Source organism: Sander vitreus, chromosome 6, assembly GCF_031162955.1.
Source record: "Sander vitreus isolate 19-12246 chromosome 6, sanVit1, whole genome shotgun sequence".
NCBI classification, from domain to species: Eukaryota; Metazoa; Chordata; class Actinopteri; order Perciformes; family Percidae; genus Sander; species Sander vitreus.
The window spans coordinates 31304452-31327027 of NC_135860.1; positions in this window are offsets into that span (position 1 = coordinate 31304452).

Genomic DNA, 22576 nt, shown 5'->3' on the forward strand with positions numbered 1-22576 from the left:
AACAATTTCTGCATTTTCTGTCTATGTCTTTATGTATGTAAAGGAAACTATAATAGTTTTTTTTGGGGGGGGGGGTTGCACTGGCCAGTTTTGATTTGTATCCCCCCTGTAAATTACACCTTTGGGCCCTGCCCCCCCCCCTCACCATCCACACCGGCCACTATGGCGTTTGTTTAAACTAAAGCTTCTGCTTTCTGGGATCCACAATCTTTCAGCGTCTGAAGAAGGAGAGCCGGTCATTAAAAGCAGCCCAGCAGAAGATAAACTTACTGTTTCCAGCAGAGCAAGTTCAACCTGCCACACGAGCTGTTGCTGCTCCATATACCAACCCCTCCCACTCAGGCCACAACGTGTTAGATCTTCCCTGGCATGCACTACAAGGGACTATACTACCAAACAGGCACGCACAGGAACAGTTAATCCACAGGGCACAACACACTTATGAGTAATTCAATTAAATAACCAGCAATTCATTTTGCAGATATATACATAGACACATAAATGTACAAAATGTCCTCTTTTGCCCACGTTTATTCACACTGCAGGTTCTGTATATCCATAGACGGTGTGTTTCTGCACTGTAAACCCAGATTTAGTTATAATTAAACTTTTTAGTGGTCACTAATTATTCTTTTATGTTTTGTTAAAAACCATATCCATTACTAAATCACAATAGTTGTTTGTAATAATCAGCTTAAGTATGCAGTGCACAGATCACGTTAAGCAGAGATAACTAAGGATGTTATGTTTCGGCATGAATTGGAGTTTTCCTTTCTAGTTTTTTTTTAAACAAATGTATTTAATACATTCATCTTCAAATACTAAGAAAACATTTACATGAGCAACTTATTTCTTTGGTAGTGATAAGTAATGTTTTCTTATGTTTGTTTGCATGTGTAACCTAACATGCTTAACTCAAGGCCCAAACCCGGCCCCTCGCAGATTTGGATCTGGCCCGAATATCAATTTAGGTCCACAATAAATTTTGGCCCACCTAGTTTTTTCCAATGTTTTTTTTGTCGCTTATTTCTTTGATAGCTAAGTTACTTTGTTGGGGGCTTTATGTTGACCAAGCTGTAAGTGAGAAGACTATGTAAGACATGCAACAGTGCAGTAAAAGATGTTTGACTTTTTCGATAAAAGAAAAGCATGTGAATAAACTAAACATGTCTGGCCCTGGATGTGCTTCGTATGTTCCAGTGTGGCACTTAGTGAAACTGAGTTTGACACCCCTGGTTTAAGGCAACGGGTTCCCATGCAAAGTTCTAGTAAAGATTACAGCGTGTGTGCTACAGCCACGTTTGTTTTATCTTTAAATTCATACATTTATACAGTCATTTCTCAGTGTTCTTTGCACTGACGTTGTGCATACAGTAGCCAATCAGACCTGCATCCTGTTTAGAAATAATTTGACCTAGCCACTGCATTATTGCTTGTACATACATATCTGCATTGTCCATCTCTCTTTTTTTTTATTATCTTTCTGTATTTGATTTAGCATTGCATTATGTGTGAGCCAATGACCTGATTCTGGTCCCGATTCTGATTCTGATATTCTGATATTCTGATATATATTCATGCACACAGACCAGTGGTTCAGGATTGCATTACCACTAATTGTAGCCCAGATGGCAGTGTTCTCCTCAGGTTGAAATGGAAATGTGACCTGCAGTTCGGACTGCTGAAATATTTTATTGTACAAAATGCTCAACACAGTGACTGGTATGTAATATGTTGATATGTATAGAAAAATAAAGCCCTTTATAAAATGTATTGATGAACTAATATGTTATTGAGTATGGTAAGTCAATTAAAGTATGGTGTTAGGATACATTTTGGAATATATGTTCTTCTTTTAATAGCTCTCAGATATTTATGTAATAGTGTGAATGGTTTCAGAGAGTGAATAGATGATGTATGTTAACCAGAAATCTGAAATAGTAGACACATTGTTTAGTGTCATGTATGACATCAACTGAATGACACGTTTAGTGGTAATTTGCAGCCTTAAATTAGAAAAATAAATATCCATGTAATACGGCTTCAAATGTGACACAAAGTGATGTAACATTTCCTGACACTTTAACTATGAAGACCCTGGGAAAGTCTGCAGCTACTTCAAAACATTTGTCAGTCACATTGTTGCAGCTCAAGCATCACAAGGCAGCTGTTAAGCAGACTCTAAAAATGTTAAGCTTCCAACAATGGGAGGCAGAAAATGTGAAGGGAAACAATTAAATTACGCCTTGCATGAAGTTTGCTTTTCATTTTGTGAGGCAAATTTAGTGCCATGGTTAATCATTATGCTGTTGAACACGATTTGCAAAAATATTCAAGAGCTTTATGTGCCTCAGTGCCCCTTCTGTATTGAAAAATAATGGGCCTCTATCCAATTAAAAACTGCATTAAATCTCTAAAGTATTACATGCACTTTACTGGTATCTCTCTGATTAAGCTTTTCTGCATGTGCAGATGCTGACAGCACACCGAGAAAAGGAGCTCTGACTGACTGCCTCCCTTTAAATCTCGTTCAAGAGTTCAGGATGTTTGTGGATACCGAAGGTGCATGCATGTGTTTACGCTGAAAAAGGGAACTATGTTTCCTCAAAATCTCAAATCTGGGAGAAATCTCTGATGGAGGGAAATCATTTTGAAATTAAAAAAACATAAAAAGATCCTAAGAATCAAAATGAAAAGCTGTTGTCATTTTGTCTGAATGGCAACATTTGATTCCACTATTTAAACTGCAGTTTTCTTAGAATTCAGTTTCAGTTTTTGGACCTTTCACAAAAAAATAGTTGAAACAAATAATCAGAGATTATGCTGAATGTGTCCACGTTGTGATACTGTATCTGTTGGGACGTAATAACAACACGCTTTTTGTATTCATAACCCCCCTTATGTTTTGATTCTAGCATTGATAGGCAGTGATTCATTGTTCTGCAACAGAGGCACCAGTCCAACATGTGAATGGATGATTAATGTGACCATCTGTTTTGCTCTGATCATAATTTGATGATCTCTTTCGGTGTGACGGCTTTCGAAGTCAAGACCCATTTTGTTAAACGCACGCGCACGCATGCACACACGCGCACACACACACACACACACACACACACACACGCGGGCAACGCAACTTTGGAATAATTGAGCATCCTCTCGATCACTGTTTCAAAACCACATTCACACCCTCATTCTATTTTTTTCTTCTTTTATTTTTTTTTAAACTGACCAAATTATGTTCACGAGTTAACAAGCAGGATAGTCGCACAACCGACTCACTCCCGCTATCTGTTTGTGTTAATTAAAAGATTTGCAACTACATGTGTCTGCAGATAATCAAAATGTCTTCTGCAGCAGCACTCCCAGATGCATCGGCCCTCCAGAGCTCATTTGCTTGCTGCGATCTCATGTTTGTCTCCAATTAATCAATCTAGCCACAATTGAGTTAATTCATTAGTGTTTTAATGCTACTCTTTATAATTGCAGTCAGATGAGTCTGCAGACAAAGCAATCACATTAATGCAAATACAACAGATAATTGTTATCCAAACTTCCTCAGCAGCAGCAGCAGCAGCAGGGGAGAGCTCTTACTGTACTGTGCAGCCCCCCCCCTGCCCCTGAAGAAGCACTAGATGGCACCATTGAGCAGGGTTTCTCCCCGCTGTCCTCTTGTCACTTCCTGGATATTGTTCAATTAAGTGTCCTATACTGTACTCATTGAGTGGGTGTACATATGCGTTGATGGATAGATGACACCAAGGCCCCCGTGATACCCTCACTCGTAGACCAACGTCTATTCAGCGTTGCAGCGACGAAACAAAAAGGTCAGTTTCCAACAAGTGCAACAAACGATACATCCTGTTTAAAAAGTGATATGTGCATGTATCTAGTGTAAATCAAAAGGGTGGGGGGGCATTTTCTGTGTCTTTTCGCTCCTTTTTCCCACAGGAGGTATCTATTAGAGGCCTCTTTCACTAAACAGGGGCTGTGTTCTTTTAAGGAACATTTTTCCACAAAGGTTGCCCAGTGTTTGAAGCATCTTTCGCTCATTCAAGTTGCATCTATGTGAGAATAAATAGTAACAGCGCTAGCCTCATGCGGGCAGGTCAGTGTCTCTATCCCTGTCGGACTTAAAAGAGTAAATAATGCATGCTCTCAGTTATGTTTTGGAATTCTGCACACAAACCCCCCCCGAAATTTCTTTCATTTCAGTAAGAGAGGAAAAAAAAGTTTGCAGCATTGCTTTGTTTTGCATTGTTACTCCTTAAAACTTTCCATCATTCACATTTTATTCACAGCATCTTCATCATCATTATCATCCCCACCATCATCACCATCATTAACCGCAGCTCATTTTGGGTTGCATGGCTTTGTAGAGTACATTTTTGTTTACCCAGTTCCTGGTGTTTTTCAGGAATATGCTTGTATCATTCGGCAGCCTCTCAGCGAGAGCCATTATTCCCTCATCTCTTTAGTTTATCTCCTCTGATGATCTGCTCAGATAGATATGACAGCTGAATACATATGCAAACGTAGTTCGCAGCTCCACACTTCACCACAGAATTTTCTATTATGTGCTCAGATTTAGAGACGAACAGTATATTGCGATAACAATGGGACTCTTTGGGGATTTGGATGAATGGGGGGCGGGGGATGGGGGGGTTTCTTCTTTATCTTCTGATAAACTACAGATATCAGCTGAGAAAATCAAGACACTTCTGACTCATACGCTTAGACTAATTAAAAATCTCTTGTCACAAATCTGTTGATACATTCAGAAGAGATGTTTGAATACCAGAGAATGAAATAGGATTCATAAAATCACGCTTTCATTAATAAAAATAAAAATAAAAAAAGTTTCAGCACTGTGTCATGCTTTTTACCAGCTCTTCCCCGCTGTGTCCTTCAAAATAAAGTTTTTTTTTTGTTTTTTTTTGTTTTTTTTAGATCAGTGACCTAGTTACCTGTGAGGTTTTGGAGAATGAAAGGAATGACACAAACTATGATATCAGATCATAAATCGTAAATTCAATGTGAAAGTTTCATTCAAAAGAGAAACTAACACTCCTTTTCATTGCAACTGACCCTAATTTATGCTTCAGCCTTCAAAATGTATAAAAAAAAAATACAATGTGTGTATATTTTTGTTGTTAATCCACACAAATAAGACAGAGATTTTTACAAAATAAAAGAACAAAAAAAATTGCAAAAAACTATTTTCATATATATATATAATAAATCTTTACAATCACAACATGCACTGATTAGTGCACTGTCGGACATGTGGGCATATGTTGCCTTTTTATAGCATACTGGTGACTATCTCAGCTTTAATACTTTGGGCTTTCGCCTGGCCCCCAGCTCCCAGCATGCTTTGAAACATCTAAGTCTCTTTTCAATCACTTTTTGAGCATGGCATCGATATTGGCTTCATTTGTGGCAGAGGAGGCGCTTTGGCAGCTCCGTTTGAAAAAGAATTGCCATGGGAGGGGTCGGCTTGACCCAGCTTTAATGCACAACTGAAAAGGAGAGGAAACAAAAAAAAAAAGAAAAAAAGAAACGCTACTATATTTAACCAAAACTGCAGCTTACTCGGAAAACACATGATAATGATGTCCTCTTTACACTCCTTGGTGCAGAATTACAGCCCTCACGGCAGCAGGGGCCAAGATTCAAGACTAGAGAGAAGCTGCAGTTATTACAGCACAATCATTCTGTTGTGACTGTGTTTCTGGCCCCGTTCACCTTACTTGGTCAAAAGAGCAACACTACAAAAATGAGCAATTAAGGAAGCACTGCTATGACTGTTTCCTATTACCCTCAGATCCTAAATAAGCACTTATAAATGTGATTATTTTCTTGTTGGGTTGGTCTTTTTAAGGGGATTTGTTTCTGCACCACAGTGATGTTAATTGACGCGCAGCATCGTGTGCACTAGTTTGAATACATTTCTCTAACACGTCTCCCTCAAGAGGAACTGTAACTTCTCTTTGGTTAAGACTGGATGTCCTTGTTCGGAAAATATACTCTAAAAATAGATACATCTTCCTTGACAGGTTTCGTTTTGTTGTTTTTTTTGCTAAATCTTAATTAGCGATTAGTTAGAATCATTCTCAAACTGCTTCCTTTTTTTTTTTTTTATTTCCTCAGTGGAGGATGGTCTGTTATTTTAATTAAGCAGAGGTCAGAATTATTAACTCAGCAGGAGTGTGTTGAGCGAAGCTGTGGAAATCAGCAACAACGCTACACATCGGGCCACTCATCACACCGATGCACATTTCATCTCCCCCCTTCCCCTTCCCCGCCCCTTCCTTTCCACCAAACTGTGAAACAAGGCAGGAAAAAATCAGTCTTGGGAGGGTAAGGGGCGGGGGAGGGGGCGTTTTGCTTCATGTTATGTTGCTCACTGATTCCTTTTGATTACTTACTGTCTTACTCAGTTTTAGCCCCTCTCCCTCCCACTTCTGCTGATCCCAATGGTTGGATGATGATACAGCTCCAGACCCCTGATGAAAGCATCCACTGAGTTTTAGGAGGCGGGGTGTGGTACAGGAAGAAAAGTTGAAACAATGAGGGAAAAAAAGAGAGTAATAAAGGTTGTGCGGAAGAAATGAAAGTGGGCTCCGGGAGAGGGAAAAGATGGGATAATTATAGTGGAGTGAGTGAGAGTGTATATCATGCAGCTCACGCAGAGGAGAAGCTGATCAGACTATAAATCAAGATGTCTCTTTCATATCTCGGTTCAGATCTTTTGACAGTATATTGCTTGTTTTCCTCGTGCAACATGGCAGCTGGCTCCACATCAAGTGGATAGATGTACAGTATACAGCAATATTCCATTTTCAATCTCCTCTTAGATGGTGAAATAAAAAAAAATAAAAACATAAATGTTATTGAGCCATTCAAATCCACTCAATAAAAACTTCTGGTACTTTTAAAAGCCTTTTTTGGCTTCACTCTAGACTTTAAACCCAACTTAAGAAGATGATGGGTAGTACATAGCTTCATAATTTAATTTCTGATTTCAATTGCGTAACACAGTGACTCAGTTCATCTGTAAATACAGAGAGACAAAAACTGCAAAATTTCAGCCGCACAGAACAGAGTTCATTCTTGGGTTTTATTTGTTAGAAATCTCTGCGGGGAAAGACTGCAAAGTGTTGTACATTCTGTCTGTGGCCAAAAGGCAATTACTGCCAGAAAGCTTTTGACTCCTCCTGATTATGTGATGCCTTTCAAAAAATTACACAGATTTCACATCACATGCTGAGCATACCTCGGCTTCAGTTGGGAGCCTCAGAAGAAAATCCTGACATTCGTGCACACCACCCCCAAGCCCCGTATCTACTGTAGGCTTTATTTTGTCTGTGGGGACGATGAAAGACAAATAGAAGGGGGTGCCGCTTCCACTCCCCGGTCAGCACTGCAAAAAATATCCATCTTAACAAGTCATTTAGTGTAGTCTTGATTTTAAAATCCTATTTTTAATAGCATAACGTGACAGCTTTGGCAGTAAAGATAGTGTGAGCTCACTGGTTTCTAATACAAATCATCTTTTCTTGACACTATCAGAGTGATGAAGGCACTGTGTATTGTGAGTTATTTACACGGCAATTATGTTTGACCGGTTAAGAAACATTTCTGTAGGTCTATTTTACATTTTATGCATTAATGGCTCTAACTTTCTTTGTAAAAAGGAAAGATTCTAGGGTTGCGGCTAGAAGGGATACAGCTACGGCCGGAAATTATTCAGAATTACGCAAAATCTATTATATAATAATATAATTTTAATAGTTTTACCCTGGAAACGCATGTTCGTTCCTTGGGAGTGTTTTAATCCAAACCACCATCTTTTTCCTAAATCTAACTAGTGGTTTTGGTGTCTAAACTTAACTGTTGTCGCCGTAGCTGTATCCCTTCCAGTCCCAACCAGATTCTATCTCCAAAGTGAAACTCTGCTCTACAGGGTTCCACCTGCAACACACCAATCGGTGCTCGGAATGTACGCAGGAGGACCAATAAGGTTTCTGCTTCTTTACTGTAGCCATGTGATTCCCTCATTCACTCACTCCCGATTCCCTTTTTAGTGTTTATTAAATAGTGAACTATATAGGGAACACATGGTTGCGACTTCTGCGGGCGCTGGGCGCCCGCAAGTCACGCAACCAGAAACTTGACTTCTAATACTTCCAATACGTCCCTGAAACAAACCGAGCACTCAGGAGGATAGTAAAAGGTTGTATATATGTTGCATGTTAAATATCCACTTTTCCTTTTCAGTTCTCGCGATGACTTCTGCTTCTTCTCCTCCTCTGGGAAAACACGGCCGCGTACATTGTATGTACACTCAAATTATCTGTGCATTTTGGGTATTTTATAGTGGACTATATAGTGAATGAAATTAACCTCTGAGAATTTGAACACCTCTACAAAATGGCGAACACTATATAGTGCACTATTTCCGTGATAGGGAACGGTTTAGGACACAGCTTGTGTCACCTCACTGCTCTGTCTGAGACTAGACTTAAAGAAGTTCTTCAGTTCAGTTCCTCAAAATTGATGATTTTATTGAAAACATTAACACTGATGCAAACCAGTTGAGTTTAATCTGGTTTAAGCGTTGAAAAGCTAATTTTCAGCATTAGCTACAACGCTAGAAAGCTAGCTCCCTAATACACAGTACACAGCTCATGCTATTGTTTGTTAGCAAGAATTATAGTTGTACTTAATGATCTTTTTGATGAATTATAATAGTACTAGCATCTCAAGTTACGGTGATTACATCAGAGATGTCAGCAACGGAGGTCAACATTTGGTTATTATTATGTGCCATTGCTAAACATGTTAGCGAGCTAATGCTATGTGTGCTGTGCTGCAACTGGGTTTCAGGGTTGCCAGGTCTGTATGACAAAACCAGCTCAAAGGCCAATCAAAACTAGCCCAAAACCTGCCCAACAGCCAATAAAACCTCCCATCTAACCCTATGTCAGAACTCAAAATATTCCCCATGTCAAAACATATTACATTAACCTTTACATTGCTTTTAAAGACAACAGCGTTATATAATGGCCAATGTATTGTAATAACTACAAAGTAACACCATACATGTGCAGTGTACCAGCATTAAAAGCTTTTTTCCCTAAAGTTATTTCACCTAGGTCCTACATTTGCCTTGTGTAATTAGATACATTATATTATCATTAATATTATAATAGGTTTGTGTGTGTTTAGCTTGTAGCTAGTGTACTTCCGCTGACATACAGCGATGACAGTGACCACATTCAGAGCCCAGACGCTGACAGTGATGACCACAGCTTACCCTGGCAACAAAAAGTAGGCTAAGGCATACATTTGGGAGCAGAAAAGAACAACAGCAGACAGAGGGACAGTAGCAAACAAAGAGAAATGTTGGCGGAACAAAGAGAGAAAGAAAATCAGCAAATTAGTACAGAAACATTTTTGAATGTTTTTTTTTTTATTGTTGTGAATTATTGCTAGTAGAACTCATTGCATTGTACTGTCAGTTCAAGTATGTCAGTGAAAATCTTGAATGTGGCCAAATGCTTTTGTGTGTAAATTACAAACATGTAGTTAAATTGTTGTCTAAGCCTGAATATCGTATTAAAACAAGGTCACACTAAACTGTCTGCTTTGTTCGACAAATTATTGCTTTGTGTAAAGCCCTAGGAGTATTATTTCTCAGAATTAGAAGCTTCTCTCTGAATTCCCCATTACAAATATTAAAAAAGTGATAAAATACTAATATCACATATTTTAGAGTACATTAAGGATTGCTTGTTATATTGACCAAATAAAAGACAACTTTACTCTATTTCAGTTTTTTCAATTTAGAATGTGAAAACTCATACCCACTGATACCACGACTGGCATTTATCAGTTTTCTACAAAGATACAATACTTCAAAACTACAAGTGTTAGTTAACAAGTGAAACCATTTTTATCCTTATGCAAGACTGTTATCAGCTATTTTACCAGACTCAGTGCTCAACCAAATGGCTTCCTAAGCTGGCTATTTTTTGCAGTGTGCCCTCAGTAGCGTTCAGGTGGCACCAGCGTCAGTCAGGGGCCTCAACACTGACTGACACCCTGCGAATGATAGTGAAATCTAGCAGGTGCATTTGGCTTGCATACCTCTGATCAGTACACCACTGTGCTTGTCTTCTTAGCTCGCTCTGTAATAAGCTCCTTCAAAGATCAGTATGTACAGCCCCCTCCCCCACCTCCCTCCCTCCTGATAAGATCTGGAATATGTAGTTCTCTCCTTCCCTTTATTCCCAACGCTTTTCGTTTTCTTAAGAAAATGTCAGTTTAATCATATCTTAATGCTTTGATAATGGGGTTCTTTTACACGGGCGAAGAACAGTCACTTCTGTGTCTTAAAAGCCCAGGATGTGGAGGGAAGGAGAGAATGTCTCTAAATTAAATTTGCTCGGGCCCTGCCTCAGCGCTGTGAATGTGCATGTGTGTGTGAGTGAATGTGTGTGTGTGTGTGTGTGTGTGTGTGTGTGTGTTTGTGTGTGTGTGACATTGGAAACTGAGGCTCTTTTTCACCCCTCTTGACAATCACACAAAACATGTAATTGTTTCATGTGCGTGAGTAGAGACTATTAATATTTAAATGTCAGCTTGCTTGATTTAAATAATTGTGAAAGTTTAAGTGGAGACTTAACAGGCATGTAAGTGTAGGCCAAAAACATGCCTCTTTAAATGTATGTAGTGTGCTTTATCTTCACTGCTTTACTTTAGTACTTCACCTAATGACGTGCAGAGACAAGTCACAGGTCATTTGAGACGGTGTAAGCTTTTTTTTCCTGGTATATTTTCTATCTTTGCTGTTTGGGATATAAATTGTTTCACCAAAACAGATCGCCAGAAGGAAACAGCAAAACAGGAGTGAACAAATAAATTATTTGTAAAGAGTCAGTGCATGCTAACAGAGAAGGAGGGAATGCCATGGTCCCCAATCGAAGTGCGTGTGCGATTGTGCAGGTGTGAAGCCAGCTGCTGGGCTCCTGAACGCACCCCCACTTCCCCTGTCACTCACAATGACAGGCAGGTGAGGCGGCAAGCGTGCACACACTCCCTCAACTACAAGTGCACAACTGTTAAGGTGTGTATTACTCCGGCGCCATAAGGGAACTGTGTACTGAACTAATGCTACTCGGAGTGAGTGGAAAAGAAAGACAGAAAAGTTCCTCGTGTTAGGTAAAGTACTCAAATAAACCCTGAAATTGGTTTGCATTGTGGAGGAAGAAAACTTGGAGCAGTACCACCCACTTTCAGCCATTTCGACGAGTGCGAGAGGGAAAGACCAGAAGGCATATTTAAACAGCCCTGTGGCTCTTCCATGTTCCATGTTGCTGTCAGTCCGCTCTCGGAGCCGGAGACTGTCGGCTGCAGCATTGTCTTGACCTACTTGTGACTCGTTATTGCGCTGAATTAGAGGGATGGCTGACAAAAACAGCCCGACAAAGGGAGGGTGGGGGAGAAAAAACAGCTTAAGAACAAATAGCCATTTCTGGTGGAGTTCTGAGTTCTAATCAGTAAAGCAAAAGCCAGCGGAGAGCAGGGGAGTGTGCGTGCAAAAAAAACAAACATTATCTGCGTCTCAAGATGGATCCTTGACTAATCCCGCTGTCTGAGCTCAACGCTCCCAAGATGCTCCGAGAAGGAGAGAAGGAATAGGAGGAGAGGAGGTGGTGAGGGAAGGGGGACCGTAGATTCAACGGAGGAAAAAAATATTGCACTCTCTCTAACAGCAGCAGATTATGGTCGGGCACCCCCTTGTACGCCCAAACACGAGACTGCTCTGTGTCCTTATTAGCGTCACACTCATTTTGGCCAAGTATTCAAGACTCCAGTGTTACCATTCTACGAAAAAAAAAGCATCATCAAACTGCTGGGAAGACGCCTCCCCCCCTTTCATCTTTTTAATTAGTTAGTTTGCATTGGCTGGTACAGTAAGCGGCGGATTTGTTATTTATTTGCTGAAACACAGGCTGCCACATTATTGTGTGGCTCCACGCAGGCTGCTGTCCTCTTTGATTCAGGCTAATGGAGTCCCACCAAGCTACATAATATGTGCTGTATGAAAAGCCTCTAATTCCAAATCATCTTAAAGGAGCGATGCGTACAGCGAGAGAGAGAGGATGTCTGCACAATGACAACATAAAAAAGAGAAAGGAAAAAGGAGGGGAAAGAAAAGAGAACACAAAAACTCCATGTGATTTCGCTTGGACATGAAACCAATTTGTGTTCACAGAATCATTTCACTGCCACTCACAGTAAGTGATTAAAGGAGGCGCTACTTCACATTGATCAATAAGCAACTGTAGCTAAAACAGGAAATGCAAAGATTTTGCAGCCGAGTTGCATTGCTATTATTTTGTTATGGAGCTTACAGTTGCATAAAATAGTGGTATTGTACTCCGATGTATTTAGCACTGAAAATACATGTTCAGTGCAACTTATGGCATCTAATTCTGCACTAATTTTCAAGTAGAGGAAAGACATTTTTATGAGGAGTGAAAGCAGAGTTCAGTGATGCGGGGGAACAAGAGTCTAAGCTGTTGCAGACTGCTGCTGCTTAACAGGACTCTGTCACTGGCACTCTGTAAAACTGTCAGGGTTACCATTGAGATGAATCTAAAACTGGCCACGGGGTTATTTTTAGACTTGGCTGCAGGATAAAAAAGTTTCTGAGCCCCCCATAAGTAGGTCAGCTCAAGTGGTGTTCAGATTGCTGTTATGTACAATTACTGAAAAAAGTAGAATCTCCGGCCGAGAGTAACTTTTAATCCACACTCCAGTGAATGAGCAAGTAAACTTCTCCATCACCAACTTTTTTTAAAAAACATCTTCCTTTAATCCGCAAACAGTTTGTCTTACAAGTTGGTTTAGTCGGCGTACCTGACGTGATGTGAAAAACAGCTGCTGTACATCTGTACAGTTGCTGCGGTTGCTTTTCCTGGCGGCTGAAGATTTGATACAACAGATCTAATAGTTTCCTACAGCTACTGTACGTTTCTCTTACTATAACCTTAAGTATCTCTACAGCGCTGGTAGTGCTAATGCAGAACAGGTCAGGTCAGGTCAGGTTACTTTATTGGTACCCGTAGGTAAACTAGGTTTACAGTCTAAGAGGCAGGACATCCAACAGTACATGACCACATTGACTTGTGCTGTTATATGCAGAAATTCTACAGCTAGTATATGACCAAGGTGCTTGTACGTTGTGTGCAAGTAATTCTACAGTTTGTTTAACAGAGTGATTGCTGTGAGAACTGTTTTTAAATCTTCTTCTAGTTCTACAACCAGGGACTATTATTCTCCGTCCATAGGGGAGATACTGGAATCCCCTATTCAAAGGGTGTAGGCTATCTTCTACGATGGCCATAGCTGTCCGCTGTAGTTGTTTAGCATACAGGGATGTGGGGTGCAGCTGGGACTCACCAGTGATCTAACAATTTGATTTAGGCGAACATGCATTAAGGCAACAATGCTTCTAAAAATGTATGTCAGTTCAGTTCAGTTCAGACACTTTATGTCAGACGGGCAAGGTAAAAAAAAACCCACATTCAAACAACATACAAATAAACAAGACAACAATACAAAGACATGAAGTACAAACATGTTTTCCTGTATGTAATATATACAACACAATTTTACACCACAGGAGCAATCTTTTTTTATTAATTTATTTTATTATTTCATGTATATTCTGTATGTGTGCTGTGTGTGTGTCTATTTATCTATCTATCTGTCCATCCGTCCATCCGTCCGTCCATCCATCCATCTATCTATCTATCTATCTATCTATCTATCTATCTATCTATCTATCTATCTATCTATCTATCTATCTATCTGTCTGTCTGTCTGTCTGTCTGTCCGTCCGTCCGTCCATCCATCCATCCATCCATCCATCCATCCATCCATCTCTCTATCTATCTATCTATCTATCTATCTATCTATCTATCTATCTATCTATCTATCTCTCTTAAAAAATTCTACATCACATGTGCAAATTAAGCTGAGTTATTGCACAAGGAACAAAGGAGTTTTTACCCCTATCGCTCTTGAACCGGGGTACTCTAAATCTACAACCTTGCAGAGTACCTGCTGGTATGTTCACCCTTTTTGTTTTTCAGTACTATATATCAGGACTGTGGTCCGGACTCGAGGCGCTTTTCTATTGTCTCGGACTCGTCTTGGACTCGTTGGTATTTGGACTCAGACTTGTCTCGGACTCTGCCATTGGACTCGCCAAATATTCTAGTTGGTCTGGACCGAGTCCAGCACTTCATGCGTTTGTTTTAAAGTGACTTCCTCCTTCAAAACAAAACCAATGATGAAGTGCGCTCATTCAGAAAACAGGTATTAGTTTAATTCAAAATCCATCTAGAACAGGCGATGTGATTGGTTGCCTGGTATACGCCTGGCTGCATCACATACCTCAATCATCAGGTAATCCTTTTCATTTTGGCCACAGACACAATGTCAGCGAGCACTTTGTACTATAGATTCTTCAGGACAGGTAATAGGTTCAAGAAAGGGGACATTTTCATTTTATACTTATAATATGGCCTATAATTTGATCCTATGGTGTGTTCCTCTGCACTTGCTTTTTGATTATTACAAATAATAAAGCAAAATTATTATCTTAAAATAGAAGATATACAGTCTCTCACATCACATAAATTATAAACAAACAGGTAAGTAAGTGTTCTTGAAGAGGATTATTTTTTTTTCTGTCTCGGTATCGACTGTCTCTCATATGGACTCGGTCTTGACTTGGATTCAAACTTTTTTGGACTTGGTCTTGACTCGGTCTCGACTAGTCCTGGTCTTGGACTTGTCTTGGACTCGACAAAGGTGCACTTAACTACAGCCCTGCTGCTAGGATAGGACAGCTAGTGCTGGCTTCATTTGAATAACAAGTGCATGTTAAGCTAAGTATGCAGGGTTTCCTTTAAAGTGGTATGTAATTTGTGTTTACTGCTGGTCCATGGTCATAGCAGAACATATCTCACATTTTCAAGTGCTTTTATCTTCAAACCTTTTCACTTTCATGAGGTTCACAGGCAGCTTTCCATACACTTACTGTATACCATATTATGAGAGCGAGCACGGTCAAAGAAACCCCTGCTGTATAACGGTGCTATACCCCAACTGTGTATTCAATTGCATTAATTGAATAACAGGAGGAGGGCAGGTGACAGTGCTGGAGTGAAAATGATGAGCGCGGCCTCCATTCCAACATTGACAGGTAAACAATCTAATTGATTTTCCATGGCGTCTTGCCGGACTGTTCAATGCCACATTTCCAGTTTAAACGCAGACCATTCTCAGTGTTTGCAGAACAGACAAGCCCGTCATCTGTAGCACTGAAAACATGTCAAGATAGAACGAGTAATTTGTGGTGATGAATGACAAGTGCAGGCTCCTGTTCAGTAGTCTGAGCGCTCATTAGAAAACACATTTTCAGATGTCACCAGGCTTCTGTGTTTTTGTACTTTTTGGGTAGAATAAACAAATATTGCTTGAATACTGCAGTGTCACAGAAATGAGCAGAAGGAACTTAAACCTCAATTGACATGTCTCACGCAGCCGACTTTTTTGAACGTTGACAGCCATCTGTGTGGATTCCTTTCACTCTCCACTAATGAGCTGTGGGTTGAGGAGACCCAATCTACACAGGCCTGTCCCTGGGGCCCAGTGCAGCTGCCGGGCACACACACACACACACACACACACACACACACACACACTGATGTGCATGCACCCCTCACCCCCCACCCCCCTCACACACACACACACACACACACACACACACACACACACACACACACACACACACACACACACACACAAACAAACACATACAACCACCAGCATCCCTCTATGTTTGAAAGCACACTTTGGCTAACTAAGATCTGAAGTCGCACAACTTCACATAGAGTTTGTTTTTTTGCACCACACACATTCCTGTGTGCCAACTAGAGAGTGTAAAAGTGCCAATGCCAGTGTAAAAGAGAAGCAAAAAAAAAAAAGTATCCAAAAAAAAAATACGAATGCTGCACATGATGCTTTGGTTGTCGCAGGAGCGCAATAAACAACTGTTGAGCTTTTGCAGATATGTGAGATAAATTATTTAATTGTATACCTTCTGTCTGTGTCTTGTTATATGACTGTGGCAAGTATTTTCATTTTTTTCTGAGCAGTACATAATGATGTGTGTGAGAGAGTGAGAGAGAGCCGGGCAAGCAGACTGAGAGACTTTATGTGTAGAAATGGAGACAGTGCAAGAATATGCTATTAAGTCAACGTTTGTACGACTATTCACGCTTTCACTTCCTCACATTCCCGTACCTGTAAATGTTGTGACAATGTGTGGAAATCTATTTGATCCCTATCACGCACAAAAGGAGATGAGCTGGAATGCCACTGATACAGTGTGTGAATGGGAAATGACAGGAAGAGCCAAATCAATGTCCTCCAGGACTGGCAACCGCTCCGCCTTTGTTTCTTTTTGTAAATACAAGCCTCTTTAACATCACAATATAAGCCATTATCTCGCCTGGCAAGGTAAATTTTGGGGGGAGCCGCACAAAAACATACATTTTCCCTTCAGCTTGGAGCAGATCAGTCGGGTGAGATCTAAAGTCATGCAAATGTTACTGCAGAAAAATACTGGCAAAACTCATTCTAATTATTCCATATCAGCACATTTGCATGGAATGGATTTTTTTTTTTTTTTTTTAAGAAGGGAAGAGTTTATGATCAGTGGAGCTTGGGCATGGGGGCTGTTTAGGAATTCACAGCATTTTGATCTAATCACAAAATCAAAATATTCATGAAACACAATGATATCTCCCTGAAGCAGGCGGCTGGCCATTAATTTTCAAATTCAGGTAATTTATTAACACTTATCAGAGGCTGAAAAAGCCTTGCTCTGTGTTTGTAAAGTGGGTGAGAGGGAGAGAGGAGTTCGAGAAAACTGATTCCAGATGATTTATAACGGTGTGCTGGGTGCATTTTCAACCAGGTATTCAATTAGAATGTATGTCCAATTTTCTATTCTAGATCTACAGTTAAAAACTCTATTAAAGCACCATTTTCCTTAGCATACATATCTATTATCAGCGTTCACGGCAAATTTGATAACTCTGGCTCTGGCTCTGTCATTGTAGGTCTTTTTTGCTCTCATTGGTCTCTTTCTTTTATTAATTGGAAGAGGTTTGACTATAGTCTACAAGATGCTGCTTGGACATATTTTTCTTGCTTGTGAACACTCCCCTTTGGTGTTTGTTCCGATGAATAAAGCCATCACAAAAGCATGAACATCACAGCTGCAACCAGTATCACTTTAACCACAACAGTTACTGTAACTGGCAATTCTCTAAGCCCCGCCTCCCTTCTGTTCATATGCATGTTTACAAAAATGGTGGCAGATTTTGGCTACCACTCTCAATTCTTATTCATTTCCAAAACAATGGGTCCTTGATTTCAGACGGAGGCAGTCAAAGCTCCCCATTTCTAGCTGGAGACCATGGAGTTTGTCAGCTAAATTGACAACTGTTGCTGGCAGACTGTAGCTAGCTAGCTTGCTAACGTTAGCTTCATCAGTTGAAAATGCTATCTGACTTTTTAATGTTTCCAGGTGACAAGTTTTAAAACATTTTACGATTACAAGAAGTATTAATACTTCTGTAGGTGGTAAGCTAGCTAGCTGAAGATTTTAACCCTTGTGTTGTCTTCCTCTCGACCATGAACTTGTCCTTCTGGGTCCAAAGTGATTTTTTTTTCAACGTTTTTGTTGCTTTTTACAGTGCTTTTTACGTTTTTTTTGTCACTCACTTTTTTATTCATGGTCAATAAACCTAATTTATATGACATTATACCTAATTATTGAGTTAAAACAAAGAAGAAATTATGATGTTGAGTGAAAAAGTTATGTCAAAGTTTAGTCAGGATACTGTTTTTGAAACCATTTTAAAAAAAGAATTCAAATGCTATAAAATTTAATAAAACACCCAAAATGCAATGAAAGTAATCATTCATTTTCCCTGTGAAGAATGTTGGATTGGTTCCATGCAACGTGCATCCATGATTCAAAAGTTATTTTTTTGGCAATTTGGTTAAAAGAAACATATTTTGACCCAAGGACAACGCAAGGGTTAACAATGGCATACATTGGAGAAGACAAACTTCTTAAAGCGTAACTCTCGCCAAAATGCAACCTAGGATCTTTTTGTGAATGTACCCGAGTCAAACTTTCGTTTAAAAGCATATTTAGGACGGAAGCGCCACTTTTAAGGTGTACCGTATTTTAGTTTTTTGGTCAAATGGCCTTTTGAATGGGAGAGCTAGGGGCACTTTTATGCTAGCCTCAAAATAGCTATTTTTAAAACACTAAGAAGGCTCGACACAACATGACTCTTTGCTCCAAGTATGACCAGGGGCTCTACACATGAACTCAGCATTGACAACATTGTTTGTGTACCCTGAGTTTACTAAAAAGAGAGGCTTTGAACAACTCACTGTAGCTCTTGTTGTTTCCGGCCGCTACCACCTTGGCAGTCAAAACGAGTCGATATCAAAACAAGCAGCCACAGATTTAGTATATCCCTTGTGCACCGGTGTAGTTAAGGTGTAGAGCCCCTGGTGATACTTGGAGCAAAGATTCATGTTGTGCCTTTTTAGTGTTTTAAAAATAGCTATTTTGAGGCTAGCATAAAAGTGCCCCTAGCACTCCCATTCAAAAGGCCATTTGACCGAAAAACTAAAATACGGTACATCTTAAAAGTGGCGATTCCGTCTTAATTATGCTTTTAAACGAAAATTTGACTCTAGGTTGCATTTTGGTGAGAGTTAAACTTTAATCAATTTACTTCTTTTTTTTTGAACAATGTCTTTATTGAGTTTTCATTTTAAACAAAGAGCTAAATAAAAAAAAATGTACAAAAGAAAATAAAAGAAAAAAAGAAAATAAATACAAGATAAAAATAAAAGAAAATATATAAAATCTGTATTTATACATATATATGTATGTATATACACATATGAACAGATGATATACTAACATACACACATACATACATAAAAAAAAGAAAAGACCTGTACGTATTTTTTACAACATCCCAGTAAAAGAGTGAGGTATATATGTATACATGAAGTCTTATAACCATCTACATTGAAGAATACATGAACTGTTATAGCTATTAGCTATATACCTGTATAGGTACCCATACATACGCACTCATCCATATACTTGTGTCAATTTACTTATTTACTTACACCTTTGCTCTTGTGTTTTTGATTTTAAAAAGGTGATTCTAAAAAGGACACCACCCTCTAAACCAATATTAGTCAATTTATGAGATTTGGCCCACAATCTGACCATTTTCTAATTGAAATTTCAATAATTAAATAATTTGTTTCACACTGGGAATTCTTTTTTGTACTTGTGCCAGAGTGCATAAAAAAAAAAAAAAACATTAAAATATAGCTTGTTTATAAAAAAGTGCCAGGGGAGGATCCCCGGTGCCCCCCTCCCCAAAGGTCCTAGATGTCCTCAAATCTTAGAAATGCCCCTGCACACACCTGACCTCAGTTAATTTGAAAATAATCTCAAAGAAAAATGAGATTTGTGCTTTGTAATGTTTTTTCATTTTATCTGATAAATATTATTACTGTTTATTAACTGGGCCTGGCCTCCTTAAATGCTAAGTATCTCGTCTCCTACAGTCCCTATGTTCACCTCTTTGGCATGGGGAGGTTTGTGTAAAAGGCCTGTTGTGCCTAGTTACGGTTGCTAAGCTGTTATATTTATCTTTATAACCGTCAATTTCCAAAAGACAATATTATTTTTAAGACATTAAGTTCTTTATTCCCGATTATCTTTTTCTTTCTTTTACAGTCATGAATATAAGATACCGTACATGAGCATCAAGAAAGCCTTCATCCGTGTTGTGTAGACCTCAGATTTCCTAGCCTGCAAGTGAAAGATATATCCAATAAGGTGAAATGTTGAGCAACAGCTTTAGAAAGAACAGACTGTCAACTCAGGCCATCTGGGTGTATGTGAATCCATCTGGGTGCATGTCTCCTGAGGGAAGGAGTCAACTTCTCTCAAATGTAGCTTATATCATGTTGCTATACTTCCTCAAAGTATTCAACGAGTGAATAACACGAGCATGTTCATTAATATGCACTTTGAAGCTGCATCCATTGTGGGAATATGTTAATAAAGACAAAAAAAAAGTTATTGTGAATCATATCTTCCCAGAAATAAAAAAAACACATCTTTACATGTTCAGAATGAGTATGGAGACTTTCATTGCATCATTGGAAAACCCTCACGGGTATAGTGTGGGGGCGTTTTTTTCTTAATCATTCTACTCCACTGTGCCCAGATTATATCACACACCACCCATTGTATATTTAGTCACTGCAAGGAAACAGCCAGCGACACATCTTCCCACTGTTCCACAGACAAAGTGGTCTGGGGAGAAAGGATGATCCAAGGACAGGGTTAAAACACACACACACACACACACACACACACACACACACACACACACACACACACACACACACACACACACACACACACACACACACACACACACACACAAGGCCTGGATCTTTTTGTCTCCCAGTGATATTGCTGGGTGGATTCAAACAGCCCCTGAAGCTGAGCTGAGGCGAGCCCTGAGCTGCGATCACGCCGTGATAACAACCAGATGGATCAATACATGTGTTGTAAAGGTTAAATGATGTTATGTTGTTCGTTGTTATTGGACATGGCATGTCACACTACATGATACTGACACCTTTTTCTGCCCTTTCCCCTTCCCCGCTCCAGGTTGGGTTGAGGTTGAGGCCCCGCGATGATCCCAAGAAGAGGGTCAAGTGTTGAAGCCTTCGCCTAGTCAGCCAGTGAACCGTGTTCACCACAGTGATTCATCCTAGCTGCAGCTTAAAGGTCCAGTAAATCTAATTTCAACTGCCTCACAATCAAAATGACCATCATATATCTGGGCTTGTTTGACTTGTTGATCAATAGAAATAATTCAAAAATCGTCTAAAGCTCTTGCACCTATACCCTTGTTTTCTTTAATTAGCTGGCTTAGTGGTTCCAAAAGTGTGGTCTGGGGGACCCCAAAGGGTTCTTCAGGGTGTTCCAAGGGGTCCCCAGCAAAAAGGGGAATCATTTTCTCACTAAAAGATTCACTGCAATTCCATCCATAAGTAACACAATGACAGCATGTATGACTATTTTGGTCATGGATTTCACACACCCAATGTAATAAAGCATTTAAATGCCTTGGGGCTTTGGGGTCCTTGATCTAGCTTATGTATGTTTTCAAACGTTTCAGTTTATCATCATAGGATTAATACACTTTGCATATATAATTTGTAGATTCTACACCACAAAATGATTATGTGACAATAACATTAAAAAAAATATGTTTTCATGTGAGATGTCGTTCTATTTAGTTTAGGACCGTAGTTTTAGTGAAAACCACTATTTGTAGAATTTGAAAATCTGGCACCTGGTAGCAAAACAGACACAGTGATACATTGTCCTCTTGCTTACTGCGCCAATTCTAACTGGGGTGGTTTAATTTTTCTACAAAGAAAATGGATGATTGATATAAAAGATCTTAAAATCAAAATGTCTTCTCACAGTGATGGTAAGGGTCAGGGTTAAGTTTCGGGTAAAATTGTAGGACTATGATTTGTGCGCGGTCCCTCAGATTCCACATCCATCCCACCAGCTATCTAATTGCATTCACCTGGTGCTCCAGCAGTACATCACTCACTGATTAGCTGGCCAGAAAAGAAAACTAGGATCAAGTAGCACAGGGTTAAAGTTGACTGACTAAACTATTTATTTAAAGGTCCTGCACACCCGCTCAGGTGTTTTCAATTCGGGCTGATTAGACCTCAGCTCACGGTGAACTTGGATGGAGCTATAATGGGAGTTTGATGAGGTCACCAAAATATATACACTTAGAAAGAATGATAAGGGTGTAACCCATCCCACCCCAAGGTGCAACAGAACTAACAGGGAGTTCAGGAAGATGTCAATCAAACATAGTGTGCGCACATCCACACAGTCATGAGACAAAGACTAATCAGCTAGAATAAGTGTGTGGGGTTAACAAATAATGGGGGGAAAAGGCTTATTGTTCCTCTTAACCAACATGTTACCTTTCCATCTAGATAGGTTTGGTGTGCTTAAGCAAGGTTTGGAGATATTGGACATCATCCCGAAACAATGGAATTTAATGATGTTCTCCATCAACTCCTGATTGGAAAACGTAAAGTACTAAAACAGGGGTCTTCAATGTTCTTTAAGCAAAGGACCCCTTAACTGAGAGAGACAGGATCAGGGACCCCCTACTACATATATATCGTATCAAATCAAGTTGCGTATTAAACTTGGCCTACAATAACGTCTTGGGCGGCCTAAAGCCTTTATACCTTTTTAGTGCATAGACTACTAAGCTAATAAAATAACAATTGTTTGCATGATTTTATAAAC